This window comes from Scyliorhinus canicula, chromosome 10 (genome assembly GCF_902713615.1).
Source record: "Scyliorhinus canicula chromosome 10, sScyCan1.1, whole genome shotgun sequence".
Taxonomy (NCBI): Eukaryota; Metazoa; Chordata; class Chondrichthyes; order Carcharhiniformes; family Scyliorhinidae; genus Scyliorhinus; species Scyliorhinus canicula.
The window spans coordinates 27,880,970-27,899,574 of NC_052155.1; positions in this window are offsets into that span (position 1 = coordinate 27,880,970).

Consider the following 18,605-nt stretch of genomic DNA (forward strand, 5'->3'; position numbering starts at 1 on the left):
CACAACCATCGTCCTTTGTACTGGGTATGACTTCAACCAGTAAAGAGTTTTCCCCCGATTTTCATTGACTTCAGTGTTGCCGGGGCTCCTTGATGCCACATTCAGTCAAATGCTGCCTAGACATCAAGATCAGTCACTCTCACCTCTGAAATTCAGTCCTTTAGTCCATGTTTGTGCCAAGGTTGGAATGAGGTCAGGAGCTAAGTGGTCATGGACTGAGTCACACTGAGCATCAGTGAGAAGCTCATTGCTGAGTAATAGCCACTTCATTGCACTGTTGATGACACCTTCCATCACTTTGCTGATAATGGAGAGTAGACAGATGGGGTGGGTAATTGGCCAGATTGGATCTGCTGTTTTCTGTGGACAGCATATACCTGAACAAATTTTCATTTTGCCAGATAGCTATATTGGAATAATTTGACTTGGGGTGCAGCTAGTTCTGAAGCTCAAATCTTTAACACTACAGCCGGCCTGATTTGGGGGCCTATAGCCTCTGCTGTGTCCTGTGCCTGCGGCTGTTTCTTAATATCACGTGGAGTGAATCAAATTGGCTAAAGACTGGCTTCTGTGGTGATGGGGATCTCAGGAGGAGACCATTCACTCAGCACGCCCGAATGAAGATGTTTGCAAATGCTTCAGCCTTACCTTTTGCACTCAAGTGCTGGTCTCTGCCATCATTGAAGATAGGGATGTTTCGGAAGCCTCCTCGTGCCATTATTTAAATGACCACCACCTTTCAGGACTGGGTATGGCAGCACTGCACAGCTTTTATCTGATTGGTTGGCTGTGGGATCTCCTAGCTTTAGCTGTAGCATGCTTGTTCCACTGTTTAACATGCATGTAGACCTGTGTTGTAGAGGCAATTCTCTCCTGTGTGTTATTTTTAGACGTTATAACATGCGTACGATCACCAGAATTACCGATTTCTCTAAGTAGGTAATATTTGACTGGGCTGCAGTCACATAGCAGCGTTCAGCTAGAATCAGGGTAGCTGGGCATAAAAGGCAAGCTGGAGGAGAGTGAGATATTCCCCTGAGTGAAGGGTCTACAGGAGCAGCTTCAGTTTCCTCAACTTGACTCAAAGATAGTATAGGCGAAGACTTTGAATGTCTTGGGATATGGTCAGAGATATCTGTGTCATATTGGAGGCAGACCTCAAGCCTCAAACAACTGTTGCATATCCTGCTAATGACAGAGATCTGTGAGCCTCAACTTTAATCTTGCTGAATCCATCCAGGGCTCTGGCAGCAGATCAGCAGCTGTCCACTGGTGTATAATAGCAATCACCGGTGTCTTCTTTGCTAGCATTGGGGAACTCATTAATTTCCCTACAGATGTGGGGGCAGCACGGAAGCACAGTGGTTAGCACAGTTGCTTCACAGCTCTCGGGTCCCATGTTTGGTTCCTGGCTTGGGTCACTGTCCGTGCGGAGTCTGCACGTTCTCACCGTGTGTGCGAGGGTTTCCTCTGGGTGCTCCGGTTTCCTCCCACAGTCCAAAGATGTGCAGGGGTTAGATGGATTGGCCAGGCTAAATTGCCCTTAGTGTCCAAAAAGGTGGGGTGGGGTGGGGTTACTGGGTTACAGGGATAGGGTGGAGGCGTGGGCTTGGGTAGGGTGCTCTTTCCAAGGGCCGGTGCAGATTCAATGGGCCAAATGGCCTCCTTCTGCACTGTAAATTCTATGATTCTATGATCACCGACCCAAAGAGCAATGGAGTTCATGTCAATAGCAAGCTGTGATAGGTTGCATACACATCACTATCAAGGAGGTGCACAGGTATATGAATAGAAAATAATTTCATTCCATCATTGTACAGCTTGTATGCGACCACAATAAGGTTTTCCTTCACGTCTGTGCACGATTCCCTGGCAGCTGCCATGACTCTTTCATCATGAGGAAGTCTAACCTGCCTGAGCTTCGCAAACCTAGACCTCAGGTCCATGCTAGCTACTGGGCAACAAAAGTTAGAGATGGCTGCGTTCTCCATTGTGCCAATTGGAGATGGAATCACAGCAGCATTGTAACACCCGTCACCTTCAGACCCGGCACCCACTGAGTGGCTTATTGGCCTCTTAATTATGCTTTTCCAATACCTTGACCACTCAGGACGAGCACTGCAATACTCAGCTGAAAGGTGTTGCTCATTCTGGGTGAGTGTGCTTTACACTCGATTTGGCTCTGTTTCATTCCTTAGCTCTAGAGTCGCCAGGTATCATTAAGATACCGCCACAAGTTTCAAGTTCAAGTTCAGACCAATAACTCCATACACCAGTTAGTAAGTTCAAACAAGACACGTTTATTATAATACAGTTATCTACTAATTGTGCATATAAAACTCCAAGACTAGGCTAATCCTACCACTAATAGGCCAATACTTATCTGGATAAAGGGCCTGCCGGACCAGGGATCAATGGTCTCTTGCTCTGCACTGGGTCCGTAGGTTTCCAGTAGTTGTGGACTAAAGGGGCCAGGAGTGTCTACTCTCGTAGCCGACACTTACTTGATGGCAGCTGCTGACCAGGCCTCTCCTCTCCGTGGTCAAGTTTGAGAGCTGCTACAAAGGTGTTCTTGTTGGGAGGGCCGGCTGAGAGAGCTGGTCAAGGAGAGGCTGGCAGAGAGAGAGAGCTGGGGTCGGGGTCTCTGTCTTATACCTCTCTCAGGGTCTCGCGCCCACCTGGGCGGACCCTCTATACGCTCACAATCGATTGGGTCTCTTCCCAATCGATTGATTTGAATTTCCCCAATAACGGGGCTGTTCTTCGATCACTGGGCGGTTCTTGGGGCTTATTGTTTTGGACTTCGCTAGGCGCCGAGAAGTCTGGCCTTCTATTCCATGTAGCGATTTGAGTTAACTTGTTTCCATTGTACCTGGGAATCACCCGGTATTGCCTCATTAGTATGCTAACTTGTTTTTTTCACAGTGCTGTCTGGTTTCTGCAGCAGTCAGAATACACAAGTGCTTCTGCAAGCTGCTTGCTTTTGCAGCATGTCCATTTTCCCTGCATTCTTTGTAATCTGCCATTTTGTGTTGGGCAGTGGCCACCCCAGGTGGCTACAAAGGGTGTCAAGAATAGTGGTGGCTTGTTTCTGCTGCATAATATGGTGCAGCACCAGGGTGTACATATTCAGTGTTCAGAGCTAGTGATGGAGACTGCTCATCAGAGGATGAGGTGGAGGAGAATGAGGAGGAGGAAGAACCCCAAGCCTCAGATGAACCAAAGAGGAGGAAGGTTACGATGGGTGAAATGGTGAGGGGGTGTCTGGGTACTTAGGGCTGGCTCAGTGTAATTGTGAAGTTGGCATAGTCCCAGGTGACCATCAGCTGCTTTTCCCCTTTGAGGGGGAGAGCCCACTGGTGGTGGTTTGACCTGAGGGTCACCACACCTCAGCTGAGGGGCAAGGTTGAGAAGGCGGGGCCTCAATACATGATGTCACACTCACCAAGGAGGAACTAGTACAAAGGTGGTTCTCTTAAACAGCATTGAGGCTCCAGGTGCACCTTCAGCAGCGTGGTTAGTAAGCTGTTGTGACATTAGTGTCATTGAGACCCTAGGTGCCTCACACCTTCCAGGAGATGCCCATTCCCCAACAAGAGAGGTGAGTAAGAGTCCTTGAGGCTGACTGGTATCACAATGGCTGAATTTTGTAGCATCAGAAGCCTGCCTTGAGGCCCTGTGACAGAGGGATTTGCAAATGTCTGTTAGAGGCTGTCAAATACACAGAAACCAAGTCACCTGGTAGCTCATCAAAGCCAAGAGTGCATCTGTGCAGTGAGGTGATACTTAGCATATACAGATATGCCTGCTGGACAAATCTCAGGATAAAGGCACCCATATGATGGGCAAACTACTCAGCTACTTCGAGTTTAACCCAACACTACTGTAGGGTTTATGAGACTTCATCATTGGTTAGTGCAGCAATTCACCAAGGTTCCAAGGAGTCTAACACTGGGAAGGACAAGGACATTATCTCGGCTCCCATCCACAAATGCAATCTTAACACAAAGACACCAATAGTCCTGCCCTGTGAGGTCACAACTGTGCATTCACTGAGAATTTACAATGGCCCTGCTTTTACATCACCTCTATGAGTTGGACTACATCAAACTGATTACCTTTTCTCAAAGACATCAGCGGATAAAAATCAAATGTTTGAGACATCCATATACCATTGCTATCAGCACGGAGAGTGTTTAGGAGGACCTGACTTTCCACCGCTCAGCATGCGTGGTCACATACCGTGAAGAAGGGGGCTGTTTAGCACACTGGGCTAAATCGCTGGCTTTGAAAGCAGACCAAGGCAGGCCAGCAGCACGGTTCAATTCCCGTAACAGCCTCCCGAACAGGCTCTGGAATGTGGTGACTAGGGGCTTTTCACAGTAACTTCATTGAAGCCTACTCGTGACAATAAACGATTTTCATTTTCATTTTCATTTCAAGAACACGCAGTTCTATGTTTTCCCGATTATTGTATGTGCCAATCAGGCCAATACACCCACCCTCTGATTTGTTGAATGCAGTTACTGATAATGAGAAAATTGTGCTTTACAGTGTGAGACAGAATACCACATGTGAACCTGTCAGTGATCAAGTCACCATGGTGCCTTGCACACATGAACACTCCTATGGTGGTGCCCCTTCCCCAGCGTTGCTTCTGAAGGAGACACCCTGAACCTCTCTGTGAAGCGTTGAGTAGCATTGTGGCTGGACTATTCATGTTGGGGACCTACCTGAAACCACAGACCCTGCAATTCTGCAGGGGCTACCATAGTCACTGAAACATGCATCACAGATGAGGGCTCTGGCCAAGGGGCCAGGAAAATCATTGAAGATGAGGGAACAGAACTGATCTCAGCACCCTTAACTTCCTCTGTAACCTCCATAGCCCAAGATTGGCTCTCTGGAGGGTTGGATGGGGAGGTCTATTGGATTGCAGCAGCCATCCATTCCAGGTTGTTCCATTGGTTACCTGAATGCAATTCCTCATGTGTTCCATGGAGGTCTGTACTCATTCAATGAACCAACAGCTCTAAGTGAGCCTTGTACCCTTTTCAGGGACGTATGCTGCTCCTGCATCCACTTTATACAATGCTGCATGTGTCTCGCTATGGGATGGTCCATTCTCTCATGTTTGGAGTTCAAACGGTCAAACCTGAGACATGTTTGAGCTCATCACCATTCCTCCGCTCTCTGTACATGAGCTCCCATTACCTCAGGCAACTACACCAGATGTCTGCACATCTACTGCTGCTCATCCAAGTACCGTCTCCTATAAGGTGACTCCTGAGCCTCCACCTTGAGGCCAGCAGGAGCCTCATTGCCACTGCCCTCTCTCCTCAGAGGGGGTTGAGCACGGATGTCTTTGACACCCGCTTCCACACTCCGGTGCAGTGTCCATCCCCACGTGCAACCAACTCTGAAAGCGTACTCTGTCCCTCTGATATGGTGGTACCTTGCGTTGGTGGAGTGTGGGCTGGTCAGGTGGGACAGTGCTTCCACGGTCATCCCTTCCTCCTTCACCTGATGCCTGAGGGATGATATGGCTCTGGTCCACAGGGTCTAAACTAGGATTGACTTCTTAGCAGTGGGGAAATCGGTGCTTCCCGGGATTGTAGGAGCAGAGTAATAATAATCTCCGACCATGCATCGAATGTGAGGTTGGAGACGGGCTCAATGCCTCCCATGGAGGTTGGGCTTGGCCCTCCTTTACCGACAAGGCGTTCACTGAGTGGATATCACAAGCCATCAACGGTTATGTAACCTGCCACCAAAACAGGGATGTCTCACCCACCCTGTTCTGGGAGGCACTGAAGGGGTGATAAGGGGGGAGATTATAATAATCTTTATTACTGTCACAAGTAGATTTACATTAACACTGTGTTGCCCTTTCAAAACCACAGTTTGCCGTAACTCGTCTATGGTGGACAAATGACTATGAGACTCAAGTTTATAAAACAGAACAATGGGGCAAGACGGTGGCCCCGGCGCCGAGGTCCCAGGTTCGATCCCGGCTCTGGATCATTGTCCGTGTGGAATTTTCACAATATCCCTGTGTTTGCCTGTGTTTCGCCCCTACAACCCAATGATGTGCAGGGTAGGTGGATTGGCCATGCTAAATTGCCTCTTAATTGGAAAAATGAATTGGGTACTCTAAATTTATGAAAAAAAAAATAAATAAAGCAGAACAATATTTATTCACGCACACACACACAATGGTTATGGTTATTCAATCACACATTCCCAATCATAGGTTATACTATACCTCAATAGTTTCAAGATCTTAACTTAGCTTGGCAGTGATTGACAAGCATTAGGCAGATACAGGCCTGTTACCCAAAGTTCCAGTCTTGTAGTCCTCTGTTAGTTGGTTATTAATCTGGTTCTCTTCTGGCTCTGGTCTTCCTTCTGTTGGTAGTGTGGATGGTCTCCTTCGTTGGCCGGTGGAAGTCACCATTGTTAGTTACTGCTGCACCAGAGAAAGAATGAATCTGTGCCATAACTCTTGAATTTCGTGGCTCTTTTGGTGGGCGGTCTCTGGGTCAATTGTCAACCAATTGATCAGGGTTCGATCAGCCTGATCGATAAAGTTCAATCATTGGCTGCCACATCAATTTTGGGGTGGGCACTCAGTGGCCATACTTGAAGGTGTTGGAAACATGTAGGCCCTTCCAAATAAGGAAGCTAAATGCCGCTGTGTCTGGTAAACAATTGTGATGAACAAGACAGCTCTATTGATCATGTTGGTGGCCCTTTCCTTATGTTATTCGCATCAAGCTGTGAATTTGTTTGAAGTCTGCAAAGCCTTTTCCTGTAGCTTTAATTGATCTGCCTGCAGCCTGCTTGTCCCTACCCTTGACCACGTTTCCCAGCATCTCTTGCTGGACACCATTTTAGATGGTCACATATCTCTCCTCTTGATCCTGAACGCAAAGCGTGGTTGATCACAGACTCAAGACCAATACCTGTCCAGCATCCCCAGTCACTTGTCAAGTCAAGTCCGTCTTGGTACAACTACCCAATAACCTAACCTTTTTACAAGCTATACATAACATTACCTATACAGCTAATAAAGGACAAAAAATACAGGTACTGTAATGAAAAGCAAACTTACAAATTACAACACAGCTTATTACAATGAAATATAAAATCACGGAAATATCAAAAACCATTTCAGCAGGTACGATGGGTACAAACAGCGCAAAAAATACATGAGTCCCAAAAATTCTTAAGATGGTGTCATCAGAGGAGCCAATGCTGCAAGCATGGGTCTTATATCCTGACCTTGAGTGACTATGGCTTACCATCGGCGAAATTTGACTGTAAGGATGAAGAAGTAGACTAACGTGAACAGGATCAGGACGATAGCCAAATGTGAGATGAGTCGAAAGAATGGATGTACTTATATGTTTGAGCTCCAGTTCCAAATATCATCCCACCAGTTGGTGGCTTTAATTTCAGCAATTTGCCTTTGTATGTCCTGGGTTTGTTGGACTATTTTGGCGCAGATTCTATGGGGGGGGGGGCAACTTCAGCCGAATTTGGCTTCGTTCTTCTGGCACAGGTTTTAATTTTGTATCGTATTCCTCATAATATTCCCCCAGGTGCTGCGGGAGCTCATCAGTAGCATTTACATCCACTCTGTCTCTTTTGTGTATGTCAGTTAATTGTATCAGACCCACCCTGGCTGATATGTCTGGTTTAATACAAAACGTGCTGTTAGTAATGTCACAGTGTGTGTTTCCGTACTGGTATTGTGCCAAGGAGGTAGTCAAGCAATATTCTCCTGCTCCCTTGTATGCTACCCGAGTGATGTCTGTGTCCAAGCTGCGAGCTTCTACTGTGCAGTTCAGAGTGGTGTTCGTTTGGAAGCAACATAATGCATGCTGATTTAGATAGACTGATTACGGACACGCAATAATTTCATCTGTTTGCTGACATCTGTCCAGGGTGGTCCCTATGAGCCTCCCTTCCTTTTCTACTGCGTACGGTAAAGTTCCATCATGTCCTATCCAGATGTCCTCCTGTATGGTCCCTATATTTCTACCTCAAAAACTCTGAACTTTACTTGGTCACTGATGATGACGGGGAGTCCCAAGATCATTCCTCGAGCCTTTCCTGGGGTTCCTCTGCAGTGATCATTGAACCAAACTTTAGTCAACTGTTTCATTTGGCACCCAGATAACTTTGGATGTTTGTCCCCGACAAATAAATGCTCCATCTGCTCGTCACTGATCCACAATGGGACCTGTCCTCTTTGTACCTGTTCCAAATTTTCCCTCAGCTGTTCTATCATCCACTGCCCATATACACTACAGAGGGTCCTATTTTGTTGTTGGTCATAGTCTTCCAATTTTCCCTTAATAATTTGATTTATGGTCCAGGCATGTCCCTCTAACACAGCTACTATATGGCTGTTAGCTGCATTTCCAGTTAATTCTTCCTCTGCGTCCTGTCGACTGTCCTCATTGATGGAATTTAGAGCCTGTTTAACCTGCCGGGTCAGGAGTCTAAGTTTATTGTCCAAATTAGCCAAATCAGGGGAATTAACCGTGGATACTCCTGCTCTGCCTGCTGTTTCTACATCATTCATTAATCCTCTTTTAACTTGGTCCTGCCTCTCGTCCATTCCTACCTTCCTTCCTAACAGTTGGCGGGTCAGATGAAGATAAAGTCTTTTAAGTTGAGGAGAAAACCTCAGCTATGGCCACCACCACAGGTACCAATTTGTGGTGGATGTTATCATGCAGGATTCTCCCTGTGTGTTTTAGGATTCATCCATTTTGTAGTCCTGGAGTGGCTCCGGAACAAATAGAGTGTGGTGTGTCTGGTGCTGGCTTTGGCCCTGTCCTGATCTCGTAAAGGGCAAAATTACCCTATATCAATGTCCCAGGGCACCTCTGCCCACGTTCCAATCTTTTATCGGGGCTATTAGCTAAACATCCAATTGCAGGACACCCATTATTTGGAAAACCCCCACCAATCCCATTTATGGTGACCCTCAGGTTGCATTCGACTGAGCTTCCGTTTGGCTTTTTGTAAATAAGCCTCTGATTATTACACCCAACTTTTATTGGGGTGTATCCATAATACACCATCCTCACATTCCCCTGTGTCAGGTGGAGCAAACCATAAATAACCTGGATGTAAAAAGTTCATCTGATTTGGAGTGTACTGAGTGCTGAGTCCGGTGAATTCGATGAAAAGTAGACAGACGATGGTGTAAGGTTCCATCTTGTCGTGGTTCAGGTTCCAGTGGTATCCTGAGGAAATGAAGCATAGTTTCCGTTGCTATCACATGCTTAATATCTGCATTTGTATTATCACTACATGTGACCCCCCCCGGTTTTCTTTTTAAAAAACCAAAGGAGACAAGGCACTTATCGTATCTTTAAACACAACCGATTGCGGTCGAGGCTTGGAGTGGTCAGAGTGCGACCTGCTTAACTGGCCGGATTTTAGGTTGGTTAGTTTTATGTTTCGTCCCGGGAGCAAGGAGGTTTATATCAGGCCAAATGGAGGGCAATCAAATGGGTCCAATTAAGCAGCACACACATGTTTTGGAATGTACAAACAGCAAAACACCTTAACGAGCTAAAGTGTTTCGACATTGCCACTGCAATGTAACGAACGTGTCGGTGGCGATGGCTGTGTGGGACAGGCACCATCAGAAATTCTGCTACCTGAGGATTGTGAAGAGGTAGGCCGAACATCATCATCTGGACATCTCAATAATCCGCGTAACATTCTATTCTGTAGTTCACCCAGGAGAGGCTCATCAGCAGAATCATTGGACCCACCTGGTCCCCAAACCTGCGATTGGTCATTATTCTTATGAGAGGAACTGATCTGTTCAGTGTCATCATCAGGTATACGAACAAGACGACTGGTATGATCCCTTGTCCAAGAGGGGGTTGGGGCAGGAGTGAACGTAATAGAGATCCGGTGACGTACAGGGAGATCGGAACGTTGCTGACCAAAGGCCGCAGGAACAACATGTCCAGGTGAGGGAAGAATAACCGACACACTACAGCCATCCTCAAATATACAGAGTTGAAGTGTTGAGCCCAAGTCAGGTGGCGGGACCTGGACTACGGGTTGAACATGAGGTCTATGCAGAACGTCACTGGAGAGGCGGAACCGTAAACAGAGGCATCATCTTCACCCAGTGCTAACATAAGGTGATGGGCATGGCTATGTGGGGTCCCGTAAGCTTTGAGCTGATTAGCATGGAACCAACCAGTCTTCCCATTAGCATAAAGGATTTTGAATACTGAGGGACTAACTTTGTTCGTTATAGTGTAAGGACCTGCAAAGTTTGGGGACAGGAAGGAACTGGGGTTGTAGAGGGTGACCATCATTTGCTGTCCGACTGTGTATTCAACCGGGTGCACTTGCTTATCAAAATAGGCTTTACTCTGCTTTCTCTGAGCCCATAACCGGTCTGCAGCAGCTCATTGGGCTGCTTTAATATTGTCGGTTAGTTGCTGGGCGGCCTTCTCATGTATCAGGGCTGTAATAGTGGGGTCAGCAAGATCGAGCCCTAAAAGGTATTCAACACCCTTCATAGGTCGACCCATCATAAGCATGATGTGGAGATGCCGCCGTTGGACTGGGGTGAGCACAGTAAGAAGTCTTATAACACCAGATTAAAGTCCAACAGGTTTGTTTCAAACACTAGCTTTCGGAGCACTGCTCCTACCTCAGATGAATGAAGAGGTATGTTCCAGAAACATATAGACAAATTCGAATATGCAAGACAATTCTTAGAATGCGAGGATCTGTAGGTAATTAAGTCTTTACAGATCCTGAGATAGGGGTAACCCCAGGTTAAAGAGGTGTGAATTGTCTCAAGCCAGGACAGTTGGTGAGATTTTGCAAGCCCAGGCCAGATGGTGGGGGAGGAATGTAATGCGACATGAATTGACAGTGTACCATACCGCTGCGACAACGAATGAACGGACATCGCGCGACAATCACCAGGCAGGAATGTTCCCTTCCAGTCGGGGAACACTTCAGCAGTCAAGGGCATTCAGCCTCTGATTTCCGGGTAAGCGTTCTCCAAGGGGGCCTTCAGAATGCACGACAACGCAGAATCGCCGAACAGAAACTGATAGCCAAGTTCCGCACACATGAGTGCGGTCTCAACTGGGACCTATGTTACCCCTATCTCTGGATCTGTAAAGACTTAGTTACCTGCAAATGCTTGCATTCTAAGCATTGTCTTGCATCTTTGAATTTGTCTATATCTCTGTTTCTGGAACATACCTCTTCATTCACCAGAGGAAGGAGCAGTGCTCAGAAAGCTAGTGTTGAAACAAACCTGTTGGACTTTAACCTGGTATAAAACTGCTTACTGTGCCATCATAAGCGTGTGTAGGGTGAATCCTGCGGAAATCTGGAAACAGTATTTCTGATGATCATCAGGGCAAAGGGAAGCAGTGTCCCAGGTGGTGTTATTCTGCTGCACTGTCTTCCCAATGAGGTGGAGATGCCGGCGTTGGACTGGGGTGAGCACAGTAAGAAGTCTTACAACACCAGGTTAAAGTCCAATATGTTTCTTTCAAACACTAGCTGTCGGAGCACTGCTCCTTCACCTGAGGAAGGAGCAGTGCTCCGAAAGCTCGTGTTTGAAACAAACATGTTGGACTTTAACCTGGTGTTGTAAGACTTCTTACTGCCTTCCTAATGATAGCCTTTAAAGTGGGGTTCATCTGCTCCACAATTCCACTGGACTGGGGGTGGTATGCAATATGGAACTTTTGTTTAATCCCAAACATGGCTATCATGTTTTGCATCACGCGCCCTGTAAAATGTGTTCCCCGGTCGGACTCTATACTGCGTGGACGACCCCATCGCGTAAAGATTTGGTGGGTCAAGATTTTTGCGGTGGCCTTGGCTGTGTTGGACCAGGTAGGAAATGCTTCAACCCATTTAGTGAAGGTATCAATAACTACCAACGCATACTTAAAACCATTGCTGCATTGCGGGAGCGGACCAATATTTTTTTAAAATAAATTTAGATTACCCAATTATTTTTTCCAATTAAGGGGCAATTTAGCATGGCCAATCCACCTACTCTGCACATTTTTGGGTTGAGGGGGCGAAACCCACGCAGACACGGGGAGAATGTGCAAACTCCACACGGACAGTGACCCAGAGCCGGGATCGAACCTGGGACCTCAGCGCCGTGAGGCAGCTGTGCTAACCACTAGGCCACCGTGCTGCCCTGGGAGCGGACCAATATAGTCCAGCTGGAGATTTGTCCAGGGACCTTCAAGGGGCGAGTGTGTCTCAATTGTCCTTTCCTGGGCGCAGATGAGACAGTTTTCAACATAATGCATGACGTCGTCCCGAAGTTCTGGCCATCAACAGAGTGCCTTAAGGTGGTCTAATATGGCATCTGTGCCTCGATGTCCCTGTCCATCGTGGAACTGGTAAATAAGCTGGTTCCGATCCTGAGTGGGGACCATATAATTACCATCTTTCAAAATTAGTCCATCCCTGATATCGAGTTTATCTCCCCACTTGTCATATGGGGCCGGGTATGTTCTGTCTCGGACTCCTTTGAGATCTTTGTCAGCGTGCTGGGCCTAGGCTAAGTCAGCAATATTGGTTTGTGAAACGGTGACTGCGCTTATCGGTTCACCTACGGGTGGTTGCCAGAAGTACCCATTGCGGGCACCGGCTTTGGCTAAGGCTTCAGCCTTACAGTTACCGTGTGGGGAGGCACGCTGGTGACTCTTGACTTTAACAATGCCATATGTGTGATCAGCAGCCTCTTGTAAAGTCTATTTTAACAAAGGTGCTGGTGACAGAGGTTTGACGTCCGCAGAGACAAAACCTCGGGATTACCATAGGGAAGGAACTCTGTAAGGCTGTTGCAAACATACATGCTATCAAAATGTATGTTGGCTGGAGTGGGAAATGAATCAGGGTGGGCAACCACATAAGGTACTGCAGCTAGCTCGGCTGCTTGTGCACCAAGGTGTCCAGGTAGTTTGAGGGCTATTTCCTCTAATGGGCATCCCTGTGCGTCCTCTACATAAATTCCACAACCAGTTATTTTATTACCCTCCTCTATTGAGGATTAACCATCCCCATAAATTTGAAGGGCACGATCGCTGTGTGAGATGGCCGTCTGTTTCTCAGGTGTCTGCCGCTCTAGAGGTTTGGGAATAAACGGAGCTGGAGGGTGTTTGGTTGCTACAATCTGACACACGAGGGGCTCCTCCGTACTGCAAATTGTCAGCCAGAAAAGTGGGGACCTTAGTTTGTTTTACCGTAATACCCCTACCCTGCAGTAATAATATCCAACACGGACCTGATAGGGCTGGTTTAGCACAGTGGGCTAAACAGCTGGCTTTTAATGCAGAACAAGGCCAGCAGCACGGGAAAGTGGCGACTAGGGGCTTTTCACAGTAACTTCATTGAAGCCTACTTGTGACAATAAGTTATTACTATTATTATACTTACTGACCCGTCGTTCATTCTACCGTCTAAGAGGAGTTGGGTTGGAGAGTGCTCTGTAAGAATGGTAACTGGATTGAGTCCAGCAACATAGGCAAAATATTGTATGGCCCAGAATACAGCTGGCAAGTGTCGCTCGCAGCCGGAGAAGCCTTGTCTTGTTCTATGGGATTTAATACTCGGGACACATATGCCACGGGACCTAGCTTGCCGTGTCATTCCTGTAATAATACAGCTGAAAGTGTACAGTCGGTACCGGGCAGCTACCTCTAAAGTATAGGGTAAATCAGGGTCAGGGACGAACAGAGCTGGTGCGGTTGCTAAGGTTCATTTTAATTCAGTTACTGTGGCTGTATGCTGTAGGATCTAATTCCATGGAGTGTTTTTCTTTAAAAGTCCAGACAATGGGGCAGCTTTGGTAGTGAACCCTTCAATATAGTTCCTACAGTATCTGCATCTTTTGTGGGTTAACATTACATCCGAGAGAGTGAAGCAGTGCTAGCAATTCATCTAATAAAGCCACATGTTCCTCTCCAGTATTAGTTTGCAGCAATAAATCATCTACATACTGAACCAATCGGGTCGGGAAAATTTGGATCACCCTGCAGCTAGTTGATGGTGGAATATAAGGGGAATTGTGAAAACCCTGTGGAAGGCACGTGCAAGTATATTGTTGGCCATGGAACGTGAAGGCAAACTTCTACTGGCAGGCTCAGTCTAGAGGAATGGACCAAAGCCCATTGCTGATATCCAGCACGGTGAAAAATCTCGCCTGCAACCTTCTTTCATCAGGGATGGTTACCTTATTTAACAGCCAGACGCCATGACCCATCCGGCTTTTTGACAGGCCAAATTGGTGCACAATTTGTACAAGCTACTGGTCTGATTACTCCCTGCTGCAATAAGCTATCACTCGCCTTAGCAATCTCTGCCTCTGCTTGTCTTGGGAACCCATTTTGTTTTTGAAGTTTTGGATCTGGCCCCACGATTAACACCGCCCCTGTCATTTGTCCACGGTCAAGTTTATGTCGGGCAAACACCCCTGTGTTCTTTTGAAGGACTTCCCTAATTGTCGGATCGGTGCTAATGGCCAAGGTATCAAACCAATACTCCCCTATCATGCAAACTCGATTGACATAGTCTCCAACAGAAACATTTGATGGGGCGCGATTGATAGTGGCCATCTGCCAGATGCAACGATTTACTGGATCAAAAGAGAGATGTGTCGATTAATGAAATCTACCCCTAAAACGTGCTCGGCGGGTGGGGGAAGGCTGACTAATACCACTGAACGATCAGTGTCTATGTAACCTATGCGAACCGGTATCAGAGCCATGATACAACCCTCCTGCATACATCCAGTAAACCCACTAAGTGTAACTGTATTTGGCATCCATGGTTGGCAATGGGCCACTTGTGTGCAAAGTGGATGCATTAATCGTAGTTCTGGAGCCTCCGGTGTCCCAAAGGAATTCGATGGGGTGGCCTCTGACCAGTGGTCTTCCAAAACGATCCCATCGGGTATCGCAAACCCACATCAGAGAGACCAGACACAATCAGTCTAGGAAATTATAGGCAAATTCGTGCACGTAAGTATCCACATTATGCATGGAGCGGCTGGCTCCTTCAAGCTGGCATGGGTACGTTCCCAGACACGTCTGGGATTTGATCTAGGCAAGGGGACGGGTGGTCTCCGGGGTCATGTGTCCGATGCTGGGGGACTTCTGCAATCACGAGCAAAATGGCCCGATTGTGCACAATTGGGCGTGTATGGTGGTGCTGGATCCCTTGGGTGATGGGGTTCTCTACCTTCATTTCTCCACGCAGGACCCTGGTTAGCCCTCAATGGATGCATTGTTGCCTCCTTTTTGGTACTTGCTGGTGCGTGTTCCTGAACTGACTGTTCCCAAACTCTGGATAAGCACCAAAGAACCCATGCTTCATTGTGCATGAGGTCGGCAGGGTCAAAATTTATACAAGCCTTTTGCCTGCCTCGGTAGCATGGGATACTAATGTCCATTCCCATTTGGAGGAGTCGGAGTCATCTAATGCGGAGTGCTGCGAGTCTCTGTACACCCCTTGAAAATGAATCCAAAGCCGACCCGCGAAGGTAGTCGGATGTTTCCTTTGTCGGCAGTTGTTTAAACCATCGACAGGATCCCCCCCTTATTGTATCCTACTGCTGTTAATATGGCCTCTTTCATATCCTCTAAAGTTCCTTGTCTCACATTTTGGGGCGATGGTAATGCTGACCTGACTGGCGGACTACGGCACGTTACTGAGATTTACTTCCTCTCTTTCGTCTAGCCCATACATTATTTTCTGCTGTCCAATCTCCTCAAAGAAGCAGTGTGGGTCCACAGTAGGCTGAAAAGTGGTGGTTACTACAGGCATCACTCAATTGGGTCACTGTTAGCGGAGTTGTATCGGTAATTGCCGGGTTTAGGTTATCTCCTACCCTCCTCTCGGTAGTGACTGGGTGCATTGGCACTGGGGGTGAATCCGGTGGTTCAATGGGTACAACTTTCTCTGTGGTTAGTGGTGGCATTCAGTATGGTTATGTATGGGGGTCAAGTCCCAGTCAATATAGGGAAAGTTAAAACCCCCTACCAAAACAACCCTGCTACTTTTGCACCTATCCAAAATCTCTCTACCTATCTGCTCCTCTATCTCTCACTGGCAGTTGGAGGGGGGCCTGTAATAAACGCCCAACATTGTGATTGCCCCCTTTCTGTCCCGAGCTCTACCCAGATTGCCTCATTGTATGAACCCTCCGAGGTGTCCTCTGCAGTACGGCTATAATTATTTCGTTAACCAGTAATGCTATATTCCATCCCCCTCTATCTCTCCTGAAGCATCTATATCGAAGTTAGTCCAGAATCTAAAGCATTGATGTAACTTTTAACTGCTAAATGTGATCTTTTTTAAGGTCACCACTCAAATACTCCCCCCTTGTGGAAATTGTGTAATCATAAACAACCATAGCTGCTCCCAAATGTCTGCATTATGAAATGAATGGCATTTGAAACAAAAAAAAAGTCTCTAATGAAGTGAACTAGATACAAAATTTTAATAGAGTATAAAGTTCTTGGTACAACATGATTGAAATTTACATAAGTTAAAAAAACAAAATACATTTTTGAAAATTAGAGCCCTTTTTTATTTGCCTTGCTGGCGGTGAATTCAAATTGCAATTACAATTTATTTTTTGCATGTCTAAAAAAAGTGTACATTATATTTAACAAAAAGAAATTACCTAGGTTGGTATAAGGCAACCCTTCATCGTCTACAAAAACAAAAACTTAAAAGGGTCTAGATCTCAATTCTCAGCCTTACTGGGCTCCATCTATTGACAGCGAAACAAGTTCAGATTCATCTTTTAAATTGGACAGGAACTTGGGTTTAGTAGGACTTATATTCATAACTGCCAAAAAATATGAAAGCCAGTTCCAGAAGTTGTTTTTTCTTTACAGTGGTTCCATCTGTGCAGTGCAGCTTGTAGGAATTTGAGAACATATCAATAGCAGAGAATTTTCTGTTATCATTTAGGGATACATCATTGGGATATTGAATATAACTATGCAATATTGTTCTATTAATACATTTCAAACCATTTTTACAGAAAAAAGAGAGAGAAAAACATTTAATTCATCTACTATCAGCTAACTGTATAGGAATTTCATTGTGTGTTGCGTTTGGGGAGGTGGGAAGTGGGGCGGGGGGAGAATTGATGTCACAACTTTCATACAAATTATTCAAAACATATACAAAGCAAAAATGTTCCTGTTTAATTGACATAGTTAGTATTGTTTTTCTTCTAATTGGGAGAGTAAAGGCATTAAAACAGACCACGTCCTTTAAAGTCCTCGCAAACCACTATTGGAAAATGCCAATCCATGCAGCTTTGTTTTTACACTCTTCCCCTCCCACAAAGAAAAAAAATTAACTAATTCACAGGCACTTGTACTCATCTGTAAAAAAGGTACCTGGCTCAAACTAGCAGGATTATAATTTTACACACAAAGATTAATATTTTCAGTGTAAAACAATGCCAGTTGTATACTCAACTTCATATAAACTCCCATGAACATTTAAAATGCATATTGTCTATAAATGCTATTTTGACAAGCTGAAGGCTCGAGTGATTAAAGTAGAAGTTTGTTGTGCAATACTTTGCAAACAAATATGAGGGTTAATTTAGTTTAGGACAGCAAGGTGGCACAGTGGTTAGCACTGCTGCCTCATAGCGCCAGGGATCCGGGTTCAATTTCTTCCTTGGGTGACTGTGTGCAGTTTGTAGGTCCCCAAAATGTCTGCGTGGGTTTCCTCCCACAGTCCAAAGATATGCAGGTTAGGTGGATTGGCTATGCTAAATTGCTCCTAGTGTCCAGGGAGTAGGGTGCTCATTTGAATGGTTGAATGGCCTCCTTCTGCACTGTCGGGATTCTATGATATCAAGAACAACACTTCTAGAACAGGGCAGGGTTGTCCACCAATAATACTACTATCAACTCTTCTGGGCTTATTAGTTTGAAACGTGTGTGTATTATTGGATCTTGACTGCAATCCAATATGAATAGTGAATATATTTACAAAATAAGTACATCCGGGAACCTCTAGTGGTCACGGCACTTTCATCAACAGCAAATCTACAAGTCCAAATACTGACATGAGTTTGTTTGTCAACTAAGTTAGTTAGTTGAGTAACAGCAAGAGAAAGCCACTTTACTTAAAATGGTGAGAGATCATTTAGCTATTGGATCAAAACTTCCGCCCGAGAAAATTTGTCAACCTTTTAGCCGATTAGAAGCCTGTGGTAATTTATGAATGTCTACAGATAAAATCAGGAATAGCTGACTTCCTTGATCGACCCGTTATTTTGAAAAGCCCTCTTCTCAAAAGAAATCTCCAAATCTTATGTGATACATCGGTAGGAATAACTCTCCAAAATGCTCTTTATGTGCTTGCCTAAATACTAAGCCAACAGGTTATTCAATTTTGGACTTGGTTATACATTTGTCCTTAAAATGCAATGCTGCGTAACGTTCACCAGGTGACAGCCTTACACAATGCCTGACTTTTGAGGGCTATTAGCAAAGGTGGGATTGTGCTATCCATGGAATCTACATTTTTGT